The 14,294-nt window shown below is 37.4% G+C and overlaps 1 protein-coding gene across 12 annotated transcripts in view; it reads left to right on the plus strand.

Annotated features, from left to right (window-relative positions):
- Positions 1-14,294, plus strand: part of Nedd4 (E3 ubiquitin-protein ligase Nedd4) — an 87,173-nt gene that overhangs the window by 31,500 nt on the left and 41,379 nt on the right. The gene's annotated exons all lie outside the window — the stretch shown is intronic.

A 14,294-nucleotide genomic window follows, 5' to 3' on the forward strand; every position in this document is an offset into this window, starting at 1 on the left:
AATGGAAAAAAAGACCTCAAGGCAACAAGTTGACACAAATCAAACCCGTTCTATATTCTAAAATCCCAATTTATTTCTCCTTAAATTGGCTATATGTGTTTATTTTGTTGGAGTTTGATGGGTACGCATTGTACATAATCCCTGAATGTAGGAATGCAATGAAACCTAGATAAATAGATTTTAAGTGGTTGTGTTAAACTATGTAATGTTTATGGTCTTTTGGTTTTTCTGAATATGGCGCAGTGATTTACTCAGATTCTGGTGAAGGTAATTATATTGAAATATTTTAAATTTTAAACTTGTGCTTACTGTGTTTCATTTTTGCTTTCTGTTTTGTCCATCTGTTTAATTTGAGCAGAGGCATATGCAACTAATTGATTTTTAAAGAACTATTAAGCCCATTCTGATCCAGTGAATAATGGAATTTATTTCAGTGTGCATCACAGTCTTGATTTGTATCCAGGCTCTATCCTTATCTTTGTTAGTGTAAACTTTATATGCAAGTACAGGCAGTCCCCGGATAATGGCGGGGGTACCGTTCCTGGCCCAGCGCCAATAACTGAAAATCATTGTTAACTGGGAAATCACAATAATAATAGTAATAAATGGCATTTATGACGCAGTGAGTGCCGATAAAATGCTTAACGATGCCGTTACCCGGTTATCGGCGCTGATAAACTGCTTACCGATACCGATAAACTGCTTACCGGTGCCAAAAATCTGGTTAATGACGTCGTTAGCCAATCATCATAAAACCGAAACGCTGTTAACCGATGCCGCTGATAAGCGGGGACCACTTGTATTTAAAGAAAACATTACCTTCCAGCTGTACGTGAAAGAAAAGTTAAAGGGCGCAGTATTTAGATAACTTTTGACATGACTTTGTGAAGGAAAATTTCAGTGGCAGTCGGGATAGCTATGCTAATTGTTTTGAGGGAATTTTTATAGCCTCTTGTTTGACTTTTCGAGTTTCCATCGGTGCATCTTATTTCAAAGTAGTCTTTACCAAGTTGCTACCACAATTTATAAATTTAGGTTTTTTAGGGAGCCCTTTCAGTAAGTTTGTGTGCTGTACAGATGTTAAACCCCCTTCAGCGTATGCTATTTTAACAAGTGAAGGTGTTGGTTCCTGATCACTGGAGCAGTGGGTGAAATGCAAGTGAAGAAAGATCCATGCTGGTTGGACTGGTTAAATCTTTTAGTTTGTATTTTCTTCCATTGTCTTCCTCGTGTGCTGATATGACTGAACAGGATGTTGCAGCTATGGACTTTTTCAGAGATAGGAGTTCTTTAACATTCATGTTTCTTATTATGCATGAGGTCTGCTGTGAGGTTAGATTTTCTTCTTGTAATTAATTCTGGTGCTCTAGCTGTTGAAATGTTTTTCCGGTACTTAGTTCCTGATGATCCTTGTATCTTTTCCACAAGTGTATGTTATTACTGCTTTTCCTCTGCTGATGTACTAGTGCGTTATGACATTTGCTTCACGTGACATAAAATGGCTCTTCCATCATTGAAGATGCTGCCTTTGATATGAGGAACTACAGTTACTGGAACTCTCTTGGCCATAGTGACTACTAGAACAAAGTCTTCCCTGTGTCTGCAATGAGAATATCACTGGGATTGTTAGGGGCTACTTTAAAGATTTCCAGGATCTTCTGAGATTTCAAGTTGCTAACAGTATGGAGGAATGTGGCTCCCCTGTGGCACTGATAAGAAACCCCTTGGTTATACTGTAATGAGGTGAGCTATGACCCAAGACCATCATATTGCGGGTTACGGAAAGCCTTTGATTTGAAAGTAGATGACCATCAAACCAACCAAGTGGAATGAACCGATCTAAAGAGTTTCATACCAATAGAACAATTGTTTCAAGACTTTAGAAGTCAGACACAATTAATATTAAGTACTATGTCTGGAACTTTGATTTCTGAGCAAAGAGGTGGTTTTGAAGCCTCCAAGGCAGATGGTATAATCTTCCCCACCTTCTCCATGGGAAGAAGAATGTTAAAGATGCTATTAGGGCTTTTCTTTTTACTTACATTCATACCAGAGTAGCTCAGGCTATTGCAGTAGGGTGCTGGAATACATGGATTACGTTACCAAAAGTCAACCTTCTTTGGCTCATAGATCTCTAAGAACTCTCTTCTATCTGTTTGAAAAGTATTTGTGTCGCTTCTAAGTTATGATAGTCTCCTGTAACAGCGGCAATAGAAGTCAGGTGGTATTTTGCAGCCTCAGTGGTGTTTGTCATCATGTAGAGTCTCATTATTTTGAGGCTAGTTAAAGAGTACAGTGTGAGCAGTAGGTTCTTAGCTTAAAGTTGAGTGCTGTCTTTTCATGTACTGTTTTATGGTGTCTTGCATGATGAGTACTGTACATGTATTGAAGCTGTTGTGTGGTTACTGGAATCTATCGAATGGCATTATCATGATTTGGGTCTGATTATTGCTAATTTGTAATAGTGTAATATGCAAGTCTCATCAATACAAAAAATATGAAGAAAATAGTCACAGGATCTGATGTTTGGTGATTGAAAAGGGATTCATTCAGCAAGTTTATTTTTGTTTTGGACAATCTAGTATGCATTTAGCAATAGTGTGATAGTTGACTCTTATTTATGATAAAGTAGTTTACTGAGACCACTTAGTCACATTTGTGAGACATTCATAGGGTTCATGAGAGGTATTTTTCTGATTGAGAATTGGAAATTAGGGCAGTGTTAAAGTTGAAGACATTGGATAGTTAAGTGGAAAGAAACCAGATGGGATGTGTGGGATTTAAGAGCAGAAAACAGTGCATCTCGCTCCTGAAGATTGCAGCAAAAATCTTAGGTCCACCTGCAGTATACAGCCCAGAGCATAATGTAAGCAGTATCCTTGTATGTTTGTATACTAGCTGAAAGGCATTTGGAAAATCAGTGATTCTGTCTAAACAACAATTGTTTTCAAACATTTTTTCTTATATCTGCTATTTTGGCCAAAGAGAAAGCTAAGTTCTTGAAATTAACAAAGTACTGCCAAACACTATGCACTAAAATGGCACTGATTTCATACTATAACCACTTTAATATGAAATTTCTAGAAATATTGTACCTTGTTTACTCACTGAATTACTTGCTTAAGTAACTTTTAATTTCCACAAACCTGAATGTTTAGTAGTTGTTCTGTTTAGCAATGTATTTGGCGTATACACTTAGTTCATTTGAGAAAAGTCCATGGAAAAATGGAAGTGGTAACAGGGTTTGTGCATAAGCAGGTTTTTGGCGAGTTGTTTCTAATGCCAAATTTTGGATTATCAGGCGTGCCAAGTTTTAGAAGTTAAGACTAAGAATTAAAGGGGATTTCGTGTATTCTTGACATATACCGTAGGATAATGAAATGTAAGAACTTGAAAGGACAGAAGAAAAGATAATTATCATGATTAGTGATTCAGTGGAAACTTTTTCGAAAATGAAAGGGGCAGGGCCTGGATAACATGGACAAAATTAATTCTTTTTAAAGCATGAATAATGAAAGTTCCCAAAGGGATACAGACGAGGCTATGGTCTCAAAATTACGAAGCAAGCTTGGGAATAAAGCTTTCGAAACTGTCTTGAATAATTGTGGACCTATAAGATTAATAATTCAAGTCCTTATGAGAATGTACCTTCTACTCCATATGTAGACAACAATTTTGTGAGTCACATGAAGATAGGACATTGTGTGGACTGAAATTATTACCAGTTTTGTCAGCTTTTTCTCGTATGGAGGTGCTGTGGATTCTGTCCACTCTTCTGCACCTCTGCCTGAATTACCCTTTGGTGTAGGTCTATTTCTACGCCCTTTTTCCTTGATATCCTGGCTCTTCTACAAGCCTTCTTCATGCTGATTCTGAGTCTACTATTCCTGTGACCAACAGTTCCTCATCCCTTCTCATCACATATCCAGACCATCTCAATCTTTGAGATTGTCCTTTATTCATGAACTGGATTTTTCATAATCATAAAGTAAGAGGATAAATAAGAAAGTATAGTAGACTGCCATAAGCAGTGGGGCATTGGGTGTGTGTAATTACCCTTCTATTTTGGTGCCTGCTTAATATTATGAACATGTATGCCTAGTTGGAAGTAGGTAGGTAACAGTGGTTTTTACATGAACAAATTTATCTAAAATTCTCTCATGAATTTTATCCAGTAAAATTGGAAATATAAAAGGGGGTCCTGTAGCATTCTGAATCAAGTAATCTCCATATTTTACCATACAGTGGAACACCAGTAGGTCTAAATTGTTACCAACTCAACTCTGTGGATTTGTACTCACAGATTCAGAAGGGAGACATAGCATAAAGAAAGGTTCCTGCAAATAGATGCCTTTGCTTAGCATATCCTATAAATATTAAATAGTGTATATACACCAGTGTTGAAGTAATTCTATTTTGTCTTCATATTGATCTTATCCACTTGACCTGTGGATATTTATTGGATGACCCACATGACCAAATCCCAGTATGCACATGACAGTACATTTAAACATACACAAAGTGAATGTCCAAACTTATCCATCAGTGACGTGTTGGACTGTAGTCAGTCATGGAAATTTTGTAAAACGCTTCACCATATTTGGCTTATGCGCTATCAAGTTTTTAAAGAACTAAATATATTAAAATTAAAATGTTAGTATTAAAGATAAACTCTTTGAGCCAGACCAGTGAGAGTAAGTTGTTTTGGCTTGGTGCTGGTTAAACTACTTTGTAAAGTTACTGTATAAGTATATGAAGTCAGCTTTACCGTGTTCGTTTGTAAAGTTACTGTATAAGTATATGAAGTCAGCTTTACCGTGTTCGTTTGTAAAGTTACTGTATAAGTATATGAAGTCAGTTTTACCGTGTTCGTTTGTAAAGTTACTGTATAAGCATATGAAGTCAGCTTTACCGTGTTCACTGATAACTGTAGCTAATTGAATTGGTTATGCTTTCAAATGTTTTGTGTTAGTGTGTTACTTATACACGGAACTATTTGCAGCATGATAACTAGGTGTAATGCACTGTATTGTATAAATAAATCTAGTGTAAGTAAGAAATCTGGAAAAGTTTCTCACATGCTTACAAATAATAGACATCATCTGCAGTTGAGAAAATTTTAAAATAAAAGGCAAAGCTGGAAATGTCACTCATGGAGTTAGAAATGTAGAGGAAAATGTGTGGATTGCAAAATATGAACATTTTACAAAAAAAACATGTAGAAGAAAAGAATATTTAGTGGGGAAGGTTTTTAATGCCAGTAAAATGACTTAAAAAAAACATAATATTGCTGAAGATAGCCAATTATTAGATTTAAAGGCAGGAAAAGAGTCGATTGCTCATGTTTGGTACCACAAAAGAGCAGTAGCACCTTCAGCTTTTACAAAATTGCTGGTCTTCTACCCTTGGAGATCAGTGTTTTTTTATGCATACCAACAAGGACACATTCTGAGTGAGATTACACTGGTGCTATGTCTCAAAGGTCAGAAAATAACTTGCAAGTGACAGGTTATTAAGGTCTTACTGGACGATGGCTTAGGCCATCCAGAATCTTGTGGCTTTAAACTAGCATCAAGATCAGCAGATATAAGAATATTTGTAGGCCCATTACACCCTATGCTCTGTTGAGGGAATTAAGGGAATTGTCCAGGCTGTGGAAGAATGCATATTGAATATATGGAAATTTATATAATTGATGATTTTATAGATATTTAAAGAAGCATTAAAACTATCAACCCTGAGATAATGAACTCATGCTGGAAAAAGCTGTAGCCATAATGTGTCTGTGACTTCACTGGATTTGCATTGGGGCCTATCAAAGAAATAATGAAAGAAATTGTGACAGTGGTAAAGCGTTAGATGGGGAAGGATTTGAAGATGTGGATTTTGTAAGAAAGTCAAGATTTTATTGATACCATCCCAACTGAGTTGACAGAAAGTGACTCAATGGAGCAGTGGCAATAGCAACTGAACCATTGTCAGAAAACATGAGGGGTTGCATCAGTCCACTTCTTCCATTCAGTATTTTTTATGGTACTGACCAATGAATGTATCCCAGAGGTAAAACCTTGAATCCCAACATCTCCCTCCTCGTCTTCCTCCTCACCCACCCCTGCCAGATGCTCTTGAGACGAGCCAGTCCTCTTCCTTGTCCCCCCCCACCCCTCCCTCCCTCTAAGAAACATATGGATGGAAAGTAGGAAGATTCTGCTGACCCACATCCACCTCAGAATGAATAGAAATAATGTACAGCTTGTAAAATTTGTGTTTTGTGTGTGTATCTTTTTTTGTGTGTGCAAGTGTAATAACTGTACAACAAAATCTGTGTCATTAATTTTGTGTTGAGACCATTTTCATCTGCATCGTTGTGATTGCTGAGTTATTGTATGAAAGACTCGGGTTGTAGTGGTAGTTATTAGACTACCCTTGAAAGTGCATAAGGTGAGGTTGTCATTGAGAATATAGTAATGTTTTTTTTACATAGTATTGTTTTTTAATTGAATAAATACAGTAACTTTTACATAGTATGTCAAATGAGCTACAGATACTGTAAAGAAATAGTAGTTTTTGCTCTTCCTTCATGGTTAATACTGTACTCTACGCCAAAAATGATATATAGTATTGCGTGTAATTAGTAAATAGTCAACTATTTATGTCACTTAAATATCATTAAGGCTTGTAACCAACTATACATGTTATTATGAATTAAAATTTTTTGTAGTCAAGTTATTTGTAGATATTCAGTTTTGCTGAGAGATGAATCCCATAACCCCCTTGAAATTCAAAGGATAACTATATTCAAAACTGATGGAATGTTAGCTGTACTGCTTGCTTTTAAGTAATTATTATTACAGGCAGTCCCCGGTTTACGACGGGGGTTCCGTTTTTATGCCGCGTCGTAAACCGAAAATCGTCATAAACCGAAAAATTGTGGAAAATCGTCAAAAATCATAAGAAAACCTTACTCTTAATGCTTTGGGTGTATTGAAAACGATGTAAACTGCATTTTTATTGAGTTTTTCATCAAAAAAAGCCTCCAGATTTTTATTCTTCTGTCACTTTGGAGCCATGTTTCTTCCGTTGGATTGGCATACGAAGCGTCGTAACCCTGGAAGGTGCATTGTAAACAGGGAAATAATTTCTGATGAATATACTTGAATAGCATTGTAACCTCGGAGCGTCGTAAGCTGGAGCTGTCATAAACCGGGGACTGCCTGCAGTTATTTAAAAATTTGTCATTTTGAAGAGATTTGGTAAAATTTTTACTCCTCGAACTCGTCCAGCAAATTTATTCATGTGAAACCAGATATTTTGGATGAAAAGTTTGTGGTAGAAAGAAATACAGTTTAGGGCTGAAATGATGCTATAAAGAACTTTCAATACCATCTGCAGTTTGCCATACAGATAAGATACTATTTTTTATTGTAGTATAGTAGTAATATGTGACAAGTTAAAATTTATTATCCCCAAGTACAAGCCCATCAATTTATGGGCAGTATCCCTTAAAAATTGGCAAATACAGGTTGTTAGTGTTGTGTACCTGCATTTAAAATTGAAATGATAGCCATATATTTGCAAGCCAAAGATGTAAAGAAGGGTGTAATTTTCTGAGCTCTCATTCTTGACACTCCTGCTTCACCCTTTGAAACTTTTCTGTAAGCATGGAGAGTGACTTGTGTGAACTAAAATTATGCCATAATTCTGGAGACGTGTTTCTTCCACTGACCAGTGGAAAGAGAAATTCTAAAGGTGTCGCCTGTAAGATCCTTAGTTCTCCTTAAGTTGAAATGAATGGTCCTCACAGTCAGAGCAGATCTTTCTTAGTGTTTGTGGCGAACAAGAAGACAGGGACTGTGAAGGATATAGATGTACTATATCTGCTATTAGTTGATTCATCCTTCATTACAAAGTTGGGAGAGGGATGACCTCATAGATGACCAGCTTTAGCATGTGTAACCCTGCCTAACAGTGCATGCAGCTCACTGACCTGCTTCAAAGAGAAAACACTAAAGAAGTACTTCCAGAGGTGTTCATTTGACACAGGATAAACTTTTAGAACTAGGGAGAGATCCCAGTTGGGGTTTCAGAGGCACTTTGAGTTACCTCTTAAGAGTATTGAAGCAACCTCCTCAGGTCAACAGAAGTATCCATGCCCTATCCATGAAGCTTGAACACCAGCAAGAGAACAAATTTTACCCCCTTACTTGCTTTGCTCAAGACCTCCTTAAAAAGGAAAGCAGAAAATTAACCACTGTATTACTAGAATTGTCAAGTGGATCAACAACATTCTCACTGTACCAATCGTAAAATTGACTTCACGTGACTGATTTATATTGTTGGTCAATATTCACTGGTATTGAGTGATGGCTGTGGTTGTCTTGAGAAACTCCTTGACGTTTGAGTCCTTGCTGAATAACCAGTAGGTGGGAAAGTGTATAATCTCAAGTCTGCCTTGAAACCTCAGGAAATATGGCTCCATGGGAAGTTCTTCTAACAGGAGACGTATGGTTGTTAACCAGGTCTTGTACATAATCAGACTACTCAGGCAAAAGGGGAACTATCAGTATTATCCTTATGTGAAGTCTTGAGCTTGGCCAGTGTCCACCTGATGAGGCCAAAATGTGGAAAAGTATGCATGTCTGAGTTGTCTCAGGATTACAGCATTGTGACCAACTTACGGAGTTCTGAACTTAGTTGCTCCGAACAATAAGTCAACAACTTGTGATTCAGGGTTGTGGTGAATGGACCCACCAATAGTTGCCCCACAAATGCCAATGATCCTTGCAGATCTTGGCTCTGAAGACTACCACTAGGACCTGACACTGCCCTGGTTCTTTATCAGTAAGCAGCTGTTGTTGATTTTTCTGTCTTTATGCTAATGGTTTGTATTTTCAGTGAAGGAGCAATTGTTAGGAAGCATGAGAAGTTGGCCTGCAAGGAAATTGATTTGCTGCCTTCTCTCCTACACTAATTAAATGCCTGTGCCTGCTGAAAGGTGACTGGAAACTTGTTACCACTGAAGATCTGGGACCTTTTCCAAGGTTATGACTAAATCATCCAAGAGCATCACTGCACACATAACTTCAACAGTTGGAGCTGGTGAAACCTCATGGTGAAGTGGTTGTACAGCACCAACATTTCTGATGATACAAGATGCCCAGTCAGGGCCTGCCACAACTTCATCAGATTATATGGATGTTGTCAAAGCTGTCGGATCAAGGAGAGCAGTCTCCTGATCCTGTCCTGTCAGTCAAAATAAAGCTTGCATTGTGTTAATCTCGGTTCTCAGACACGTAGCACTTGATAAAGGAACTGGGGTGACTTTTCCCAGTTGACGTGAAGACCTGAGTCTTGACATATATCCTGTAATAAAAGTCCAAATGGTGATGTAACTCTGCTACCATTGCACCATTGCTGGCGTTGCCAGTCTGTTGTCCAGGTGCCTGTGACATCTTAAGCCTTATCACTACACCCATGCTGCTACTGGTGCCAAAATCCCAGTGAAGATCTGCAGAGTTGTGCCTAGCCCAAAACAGTGAAGGCATGCCTTCTTGCCCTCACAAAATAAAGGAATCTTTTTGAGTGAAAGTGATTTAGGACATAAAATTAGGCTTCCTTGCAGTCACCCTTCTATATGTACGGCTGCACTAAATTCACTGTTTTCATCTTGATGGGCGTATAAAGCAGTAGTCATTTAGGGGGCTGAGGCCTATCTTTGATTGCCATCCTCATCTATCACTTTTGGCATCAAGAATAGACTACTATATAAATGGGGTGATCTGTTGTACACCTTGAGCTGCTTTTCTACCATTTTCCTCACTACTTCGTCCAGTTTATGCAACCTCATGGATTTTCCACAGTACATTTTGAAGTCCACTGGTTGTGGAAGGGGAAGGGGTGGGGGCTCAGCTCCAATCTCCTGACAGGGTTTCAAAAATTGTTAGCTAAAGAGTTGTCTGTGGGTAGGAAACAACCTCACATGCTATTCCACCAAGCAGAGGATATCTTTGTAGACCAGTCTCCCTTTCCTTGGCCAAAAGGATGTTTAATACCTCTTTGCTGGAGTTATTGTTGTGAGTAGAAAGATGCTACCATCTGGAAGGTATATCTCTGGTTGGCATTCTGATGAGTAACAAAGGCCTTATTGTATAGCTTACACTTAACACTTGCAAGATATCCCACAACTAACAGTGATTCTATGTGGTTGGAAGCCCAAGCTAACCATTCCTTATGCTTAACATTTAAAACGTTTACCCAAACACGCATCACATCTAAAAAGTTAGCTTAGCATAATGTAACCAGGATGATACAGCTGAAGTCTGATAAGTTTAGGAGTTATTGTACTTGAATCTAGTTGGTGTACTAGGAATAGAACATACAAAGCTGGTGATAGGATTAAACAAACTGGAAAATAAGCTCCCTCAATATATATTTTGTATGTAGACCTACCCATCAGATTGTTGCAAAAGATGAAAAACTCTACGACAGGCTGATCAACATAATCAGAATAAAGATACTCATTGATGTTTGGTTCTTCAGCTGCTCAGTAAACTAAAAAGCAGGGACCACAGACATAGAGTTTAGTAGACTTACCACTGAAGGGGAAACAATATTTTCCTCAGAGGAAAGAAATTTATTCTAAGTATATGGGGGGAAAAATAAGAAGTGACTATTAGTACTTGAATTGAAAAAGCAACGTTTTCTAAAGTAAAGAAACAGATTTCATAAACTGGCAAGTTTAGTAAAGATAATAATATGTAGATTCACTGAAAAAAGTGGTTCATTCAAGTCCAGGCTGTATGGTGATTCAAGACTTGCATCAGGCAAAGAAGGTTAGGGTAGAATTTAATATAACAGCCAAGATATTTTTTTTGTGGAGATGTTGGTGAAAAGTCAGGGATGAACAGAAACCACATCAACTTTTGAAGTTCCAAGCATTGTAAGAGATAGAAATGGTTCTCAAATACAGAAAGGGTGTAGGAAGGTAGACCACTTGTTTAGGAGGACAGACTTAGAAGCCAGAGATAGATTTGCATCTACAGCGGGGAAAATCTAAATGATCCTTTTTGCATGTGAATGGTATAAAATGAATTAAGAGCACCACAGGACTACTAGATCGTGAGCATGTGACTATTTGTGGTTCGTTAAAAATCACACTTAATCCCAGTATCTTTTATGTCGGTCAAAAGTTGAAAGAAATCCAGTATCTTTTATGTCGGTCAAAAGTTACAAGCAGAGACTTTCGAACACTTGTTCTGTAGCAGTTGTTTGTTTTTGCTTGCAGGCATTCCTGAAGATACAAGATATTGGAATTAATATGGATTTTTAACGGACAATAGGTAAATCACAACATTGTGACACTCTCAGCAATGTAAATGTACGTAGAAATGCATGGGTCATTTATTAAATGAATTCTCTGCTGTTGTACGCTGAGGAAGACAGTTTTAGATAGTATAACCAAGACAAGTCTCCAGGTTCAGATGGATTCTACCTTACGGTAGTCAAGAGACATTAGCAGTTGGTCCTCACTTTGCTGACATCTACAACGCATTCTTGGAGTAAACAAAAGCAGTGATGGAATGGGAATTGGAAAATATTAAACAAATTTTCAAGAAGGGTTCTAAGGATGAACCAGCTAACTGCAGGCCAGTTAGTGTGCCTTCAGCTTCTGAGGAAATACTAGAATCCACCACAGAAGGCGAAGTAATGAGAAATGTAGAATCAGTTTAATTTTAGACGCTATATTTTGTAATGGAAGATCAACGAACTTTGTAAACTTTCCCACAATACATTTAGTATATGTCTAGAAGTAAAAGTACAATACTAACCTTATAGAGAACTTTTCCACAACGTATTTAGCGTATATTCAGTATTAAAAGTACAGTACTAACCCTATAGAGTACAGTAGCAAGAACCCTTTCAGGAGTATGATGATTAATTTTGTGTTCCATCCAAGAGAAAGAATGTAGCAGTAGCACAGGCAAAAGCAACCATACTAATACCTGCCATTAGACATGTAAGATATTAAAGAAAGAACATCTTGAATTATACTTTCCGGAAGACGTCGATGAATAAAGTCAGATGATAGATACATTTATGATACTCAACTACATGGGTAACATAGACTGTAGGTGTTTAGTTGTCTAGAGTGATAATCAAAATAGATGCAATGCCTAGAAACTAGGATTAGAATAGTTTGGCACCAGCCACTGTGGAAACTTATTAATACACAAGAATATCTCATTTTGGAACAGGCTTTCACAGGAAGCTGTGAATAGCACCACTGTGGTATTTCCAAACCTTATAGTCATTTTGGGCAGGGCAAGGGTGGGGAGTGGAGTTGTCACATCAAACGTTGTCAGTCAGTTTGGCTAGTGTTTGAATGCACTAAGGACCTAAAAACTAAAATAATCAGTTAGCTTTTTTTTATTTTATTAAAACCCTTTGCAATATTTCACACTGGGTAGCGAATTAAGTAATTATTTTCCTAAATGTGGCACAGATTTTGATCTACATTGCTAGTTCTCTTAAGGGACTCACGTCTAAGCTAAGCTGCCCTTGGGGCATGTAGAGGTCGAATTCAGATGTAAGGAAATGACGAGTATGGGAATGAAAAAGTCTCTAAATTAAATGAAAATATGAAAGGATTAAGTAGAGTATTTTAGTCTACAAAAGCGTGTAGAGAATGAACTGTGAGTACTGTCATCTGAATAAAAGGAAAAAGTTTAGAGACTTTTATATTTCTTAAGGGTGAGGAGAGAAAGAATCAGCTCATACCTAAGAGCAGCATTTCTCCAAGTATATATATATATATGTATAATATATATACAGTAAACCCCCGTATTCGCGTTCTCACGATTTGCGGACTCACGTATTCGTGGATTTCTCTTGAATGCATCTACCCATTATTCGTTGAAAATTCACCCATTCGCGGTATTTTTCACTGAGAAATATTCACTAATTACTGTATTTTCATATTTTTATGACTAAATATGACTAAATGCACTTTTCATGATAAAACTATTAAAATACTTGGGTATAAGCATTTTTAAAGGGTTTTTCTTGTGTTTAAACTATCAAAATAGGCAGTTCTAAGTGTTTTTAGAGGGGTTTTAAGTATTCGTGGATTTTAGCTATTCGCAGGGGGGCTGCGGTATGCATCTTCCCGCGAATACAGGGTGTTTACTGTAATATATATATAAATGTATATATATTTTTATTTGCTTCTGTGGGGAGAGTCTCAAGGTCAATATAGAAGGAAGTTCTGATTAACACACAAGAGAACAAAAAGCTCCTCGGAAGGTCTGGACGATGCAACGTGAGGAAAAAAAATATTCGTTTGACACGCAGTCATACAGTATACTTTTCTTTGTATCCTCCTCAATAATTGCAAATGGCATCTTGAAAATTTGTTACAAGATATTTTGCACTCTCGCTATTGATCTTGCCTTATAAGTAATCATATAATCCAACACCTTGAGAGATTTACCAGGGATGTATTGGAGATTAGGCCCAAGCAAGGAGATTATTGCCCTCAGGGTTAAGGGTTAATAAGGAGTAATTCAAGAATTAGATACCTAGATTTTGAGGCACACATACACACACACACATTCTCTCTCTCTCTCTCTCTCTCTCTCTCTCTCTCTCTCTCTCTCTCTCTCTCTCTCTCTCTCTCTCTCTCTCATACAAATTAGAAGACTAATCAATCATAATAATTTTCAAATTGAAAGTCATTATGATTGAGATTGAAAACCAGTGTCAGTGAAAATTCAATAGCATACCATTTCTGCAATAATTTCTTTTGCCAAAGTCAGTTATTACAATGACTGGTTACCTTGCAGCATCTTCTTTCATGTACGTGGAATCTTGAATTTCTTGTGATTTCACGATTGCAAGTGGTATGTTGCATGCATTGTAAAGGTTGAATTAGTTGACACGTTGTTTCCAGAAAAAGATATCTTTCTACTGAAGTCTTCATCTTGTATGTAGCATGTGGTAATCTTCAGTTAAATTTCCTCATTTGCATCAGTCTCGTAGTGTGTTGTCAAGTATTGTCATAAACCGTTTGATATTTCAGGAACTCGTTTCCTTCTAGTTTCTTGTTACTTAACGTGCAATGAAGTAAATTTCACTTTCTAGCAATTTGCTATTTTTTACTGGGATGAAATGCATGTAGTGTAGCAAGTGGTAAAAAACTTGATCGACTTCATCACGTTCCTTCAATTTATTGCACTCCTGTTGCTTGTCGCCTGGTATTTGGCTATCACTAGCACCTGTGCCTCACCCAACACTTG

Source organism: Macrobrachium rosenbergii, chromosome 3, assembly GCF_040412425.1.
Source record: "Macrobrachium rosenbergii isolate ZJJX-2024 chromosome 3, ASM4041242v1, whole genome shotgun sequence".
NCBI lineage: Eukaryota > Metazoa > Arthropoda > Malacostraca > Decapoda > Palaemonidae > Macrobrachium > Macrobrachium rosenbergii.